Source organism: Pinus tabuliformis, chromosome 8, assembly GCF_031772625.1.
Source record: "Pinus tabuliformis cultivar Carrire ecotype Pingquan chromosome 8, CPIR1, whole genome shotgun sequence".
NCBI classification, from domain to species: Eukaryota; Viridiplantae; Streptophyta; class Pinopsida; order Pinales; family Pinaceae; genus Pinus; species Pinus tabuliformis.
In genome coordinates this window covers 619677010-619682897 of record NC_142294.1, presented here as the reverse complement: position 1 = coordinate 619682897, position 5888 = coordinate 619677010, and positions in this window count along the sequence as shown.

The window sequence follows — 5888 nt, the reverse complement described above, 5'->3', positions numbered from 1 at the left end:
CTGCTTTCGGGCCAAGAGGACTGCTCTGTTGTGTTCAGAGCATCTGTTCCAGTGAGGAACCCCTTTCCTTTCACGCGAAAAGGTTTCCGGTAGCCCTAGCTGCGTCATTTTTAAGATCTGGAGGTATACAGTGTTTATTTGCAGTTTACTGTTATTTTCTCTCTGCTTATTTCGGTTTCGATTTATTTAGCTTTTTTTTAACCGGATCTATACCTTTCATTTCTGCGTATGCTCTTTGCCCTGTGACTCTATGCGATCTGGGCAAATCAAAAACAGAAAGGAAGGATTTTTCTCATGCGTATGCTCTTTTCCCTGCACCTTAGTGTGATCTCGGAAAATCAGAAACATTGAGAAAAATATTTAGTTTTTCGGCTAAAGCTAACTTTGAGCCGCAAGGTTCAATCTTTGAAAATATTTAGTTTTTTGGGTAAAGCTAACTTCAAGCCGCAAGGTTCGTTTTCTTTGCATGTCTGTGTTGGGTTTTGTGTTTTTTGTTTTGTAGGGAAAAAGAGCTTTCTCAAAGCAAGCACGCAACCCAAAGCCCCCCCCCCCCCCCTCTCTCTCTCTCTCTCTCAAATTTTTTGTATAGATCAATTGGTTCAAAGCTATTTTAAGAGAGTAGAGGTCTTGGGTTCAAGTCTCCATTTTGTGGGGGCGGACTTTTTCATTTCCGCACATTCCCGCACTTCGTGGGCAACTTCAACAACGTTTTTTAAAAAGCCATAACTTCTTCATCTGGAAGCCTTTTTCAGAGCCGTTTTTTTTAAACTAGCCTAATTTTTCGAGATCTATCCATTGGAACACTTACTTTTAGCATCTTCAGCTTCAGTTTCTGTTGAAATGGAAAGTCAATACCAAGTTACCCTTGACAGCACCAACTACTTCCAATGGTTGTCCTACATGGAGGATTTACTTAGAAGTAAAGGTCTCTACCGAATAGCCACAGGCCAAGAAAAGAAACTGAAAGATGAAGACAAGGCTGCTAAATGGGAAAATAGACAAGATCAAGCACGTGGTTTGATAGGGATGTCTATTTCTCCTGATCTTCGATTCCATATTGCAGAACTTGATACTCCTCATGAAGCAATGGAACAAATCAATAAAGTTTTTGGGATTAAAAATGAAATTAGAGCCCATCAACTTGAAAATGAGTTGCTTACATTGGACCCTAATAATTTTTCTTGCATTGAAGATTTCTTGTCTAAGTTCAAGACCCTTAGATATCTTTTGGAAGGTGTTAAGGTTAAGAAAGAAGATAGTAACCTTATTTATTCCATCCTTACTAAGTTGGGACCAGCCTACTCTGTATTTGTTTCCACCTTCCATTCTACAAGAGAAGCCTTCATTTCTCAAGGAAAAGACTACAAGCCCCCTTCCTTTGACTCTTTTTGTGATTCTTTAATAAGAGAACAAGAAAAACTCTTACACCTTGGTCTTCTTAATCTTGGAAACTCTTCCAAGAAAGCGTTAGCCGCCCAGCAGCAACCAAATTCAAAGAATCCTAAGAAGTCATATCCTAAAAAGAATGGTCCTAAACCAAACAAGGGTCCTAAGCAATTTCAGCCCCAAAATGAAAAATCACTTCAACAAAATGATAAGACCAATAAAAACAAATGGAAGAAGACTGATAGACATTGCAATTTTTGTAATCGAGATGGCCACTTAGAATCAAAATGCTTTAAAAAGATGGAAGCCTTGGAAGCAGCAATGAAGAAGCATAACATCCATTTGGGGCAATCTTCAACTTCTACTTCATCTTCAGGAATGGCACTTTCTGCATGTGGTTGTCAAGCATCTCGATCTGGCTATGCATTAAATGTATCTTCTTCTTCTCATTCTCATGAGTGGCTCATTGATTCTGGAGCTTCTTATCACATGGCCAAAAACAAAGCCATGTTTTCTTCTTTAAATGATTGTAACACCAAAAATATATATGTTGGTGATGATAGATCTCTTAATGTTGTAGGGATTGGAACTATTCATCTAGACAATGGTCAGTTTAATGATGTATTATGTGTTCCAACCTTATCCTGCAACCTTCTATCTGTATATCAGATAACTCATTCAGGTGAAGGTAAAATCGTTGAATTTTCACCTCATGATGTTGTAATCAAGGACTTAAAAGATCCTAAACAGATTTTGGCTACTGGTATTGCTGATGATTCTACAAGGTTGTATAAGTTTCACAACTTTGGGTCATCAAATCTTCCCTCAGTATTTGTTGCTCATAACGATGAAGTGAGCAAACTTTGGCATGAGCGATTTGGTCACTTAAACTATCGCTCCCTTCAGCATCTATGTAAAGAAAATATGGTGACAGGTCTTCCTATGGTATCTTGCAGAGATGGTGTTTGTTCCAGATGTGTACTCGGAAAACATCATCGGGACAGTTTTGAAAAACGTGCCTCTTGGCACGCCTCAGCCCCTTTACAGCTTGTGCATACTAATTTATGTGGTCCACTTCCTGTTGTTTCATTCTCTAGCTGCAAGTATTTCTTAACTTTCATTGATGATTTCTCCATACGCACTTGGGTATACTTCTTAAAACTCAAGAGTGAAGTATTTAACACTTTTTTGGCCTTCAAGGCCTTTGTTGAAAAACAATCTGGACATCAAATTCTTAAGTTAAGATCTGATAATGGCGGAGAATATGTTAAAAACACATTCATCAACTATTGCACCGAGAATGGAATTCAAATGCAACATACTGTTCCATATACTCCACAACAAAATGGTGTAGCTGAAAGGAAGAATCGCACCTTAAAGGAAATGGCTAATTGTATGCTACAATCTAAAGGACTTGGTCTTAGTTTTTGGGCAGAAGCAATTAACTATGCAAATTACATAATAAATCGCACTCTTACTAAGGCTTTAAAGAATATCACTCCAGAAGAAGCATGGAGCTCAATCAAACCAGATGTAAGTCACTTTCGTGTTTTTGGAAGTGAAGCCTGGGCCCATATTCCAGATGAAAAGCATAAAGCTTTAGAATCTAAGAGTGAAAAATGCACTTTTGTTGGATATTCTGAAGATGTAAAAGGCTATAGACTTATTCCATTTAAGTCCAAAAATGTTATCATTAGAAGAGATGTAAAATTTGATGAAAATATATCGGCCTGCGAGCCTAGTCCGGCGGATGTGCCACCTCTCCCTATCTCTTCTACCTTTGAAAACATTTCTTCTTCAGATGATGAAAGTGAGGATGACAATCCTCCCCCACCATCTCAAGATCCTCCTTCAGCTCCTGAGCTTCCAAAATGGGTTCGTGCTACTTGAGATGCAGCAGGTGATCTTGCTGGTGATCCTACAGATCAGTGACGCACACGTTCTCAGTTCGAGAGAGCCTCTTCTTTACTGGCTCAAGCTCCAGTAAATTATGACCCTGACACCTTTGCAGAAGCTTCAGGCCATCCAGATTGGGAAGCAGCTATGAATGAAGATTATCATTCATTATTGGCAAATGATACATGGGATCTTGTTCCTTTACCAAAGGGATGAAAACTTGTTAGATGCAAATGGGTTTAGAGAACCAAGTATGGACCAGATGGGAAAGTTGATAAACATAAAGCTCATCTTGTTGCTAAGGGCTTTTCACAGGTTGAAGGCATTGACTACACTGAAACCTTCTCCCCTGTTGCCAAAATGAACTCTATCCGCCTTGTTCTTTCCCTTGCTGCCTCTTTCAAATGGGAAGTCCATCAGATGGATGTTAAATCTACCTTCTTGCATGGGGACTTGCATGAAGAAATCTATATGGAACAACCCGTTGGCTTCATAGAAACAGACTCCAGCCTTGTTTGTCGACTTAAGAAATCCCTTTATGGTCTCAAGCAAGCTCCTCGGGCTTGGTATGCCAAAATGGATAGCTTTCTTTTAGAATCTGGCTTTTCTAGGTGTCATTCTGACAATACTGTCTACACCAAGAAAGTGGGCAACTCTCTTATCATCCTTGTTCTTTATGTTGATGATCTTATCCTTACTGGTAGTGATCCCAACCTTATAAACCATGTGAAGTCTAGCCTCAAAAGGAAATTTGAAATGACAGACTTAGGACACTTACACTATTTTCTCAGTCTTCAAGTCTTGCAATCCAAGGAGGGTATTTCCCTTTCCCAGTCCAAGTATGCTTGTGATATTCTACGTCATTTTCACATGGAAGACTGTAAGCCAGCCCCTTCTCCCTTTCAGTCTGGAGTCAAACTTTCAGTCACTTGTACTTCTCCTGAAGTTGATGCTACATTATACCGTCAACTTGTAGGAAAACTCTTGTATTTAACCCATACTCGTCCTGACCTTTCCTTTGCTATTGGCCTTGTTGCTCGGTTTATGCAAAACCCCCATGAAAGTCATTGGAAAGCAGCTAAAAGAATACTTCGTTATGTTCGAGGTACAGTTCAGTTTGGGATTCATTACAGTGCCAAAGCATCTCCTCTATTGGTTGGCTTCACTGATTCTGATTGGGCTGGTGACCCTGATGATCGGAAGTCTACTGCCGGTTATGTGTTCACTCTTGGTTCAGGACCTATTACATGGGCTTGCAAGAAACAAGGTGCCATTTCTCTTTCATCAACAGAAGTAGAGTATCGTGGTGCCATAGAAGCTAGTAAGGAAGCCTTCTGGCTTCGTCAGATCCTGTCAGAGTTTGGCTTTCAGCAGCAGCATCCAACTACACTTTGGTGTGATAATCAAAGTGCCATTCAGCTATGCAAAGATCCAGTCCAACATCAGCGCAGCAAACACATTGAACTGCACATGCACTTCATCAGAAAGCTCATTCACGACCATGTTCTTGAAGTGCAATATTGTTCAACAAATGATCAAGTTGCAGACATCTTCACAAAGGCTCTCACAGAGGCGAAGTTCACTAAACTTCGATTTATGGTTGGAGTTCAGGAAGTTGTCACTAAGGGGGGATAGGCTCTAGTGCCTCCTTCCTTCTCCTATTGTGTCATATTTGTAAATCCTTCAATCCTATCCCAAGTTGTTCTTAAGGGGGGATGTTAGGATATTCCGACACATAGGAAATAGTTAAGTACAACTTGGTCTAGTGTAGAGTTAGGTATAGAGTTAGGTAAAGTGTGTTTCTTTACCGTTGTACATTTTGTAACTTACAATCCGACGGTCACGATATGTAGTGATCCGACGGTTCATTCTCTCCTCGGTATTACTGACACTTGATCCGTGGCTTGACACCCGATTGGTCCATGAATTCTATTTAAAGTGCATGGAGGGTCATTTGTAGGGTAATCTGTGCATGAGAGAAACTTATGTAAATTTTCATTCTTTGATTAATAAATTTCCTGAAGTGGCCGCGTTGGCTCAGGCTGTGGACTGTTTCCCTCTTTGAGGGTTTTAACCACGTCAAAAATACTAGTGTATTGATTTGTGATCTGGTTGTGAGCGGTGTCCTTTTGGTGTTCTTTCTGAGGAACTTACCCTGTAAATTCCTACAAATCCACCTCCATGTACTCACTTTCCTCTGGATAATTCCACTGAACATGAAACTACACCAATTTCAAAGCTTCCTAGATGGGTTCATTTTACGTGAGAAGCAACTAGTGATCCCGTTGGTGATTCTATAGATCAACATCATACTTATTCACAATTCTAGTGAGCCTCCTCTCTTATAGATTATGTTTCAAAGACTTGTGATATGGAAGCATTTTCAGAAGCTTTAGGACATCAATATTGGGGTACAACAATGAATGGAGACTGTTGTTCCTTGATGATGAATAATACTTGGGAACTTGTCCCTCTTTGAAAAGGAATAAAAATTATCATATATAAATGGGCATATAGAACTAAATATCCATCATATGGATGCATTGAAATACATAAGGCCTAATTGTTGAATGATTATTTCAAGGTTAAGAAGTTGAATACAATGA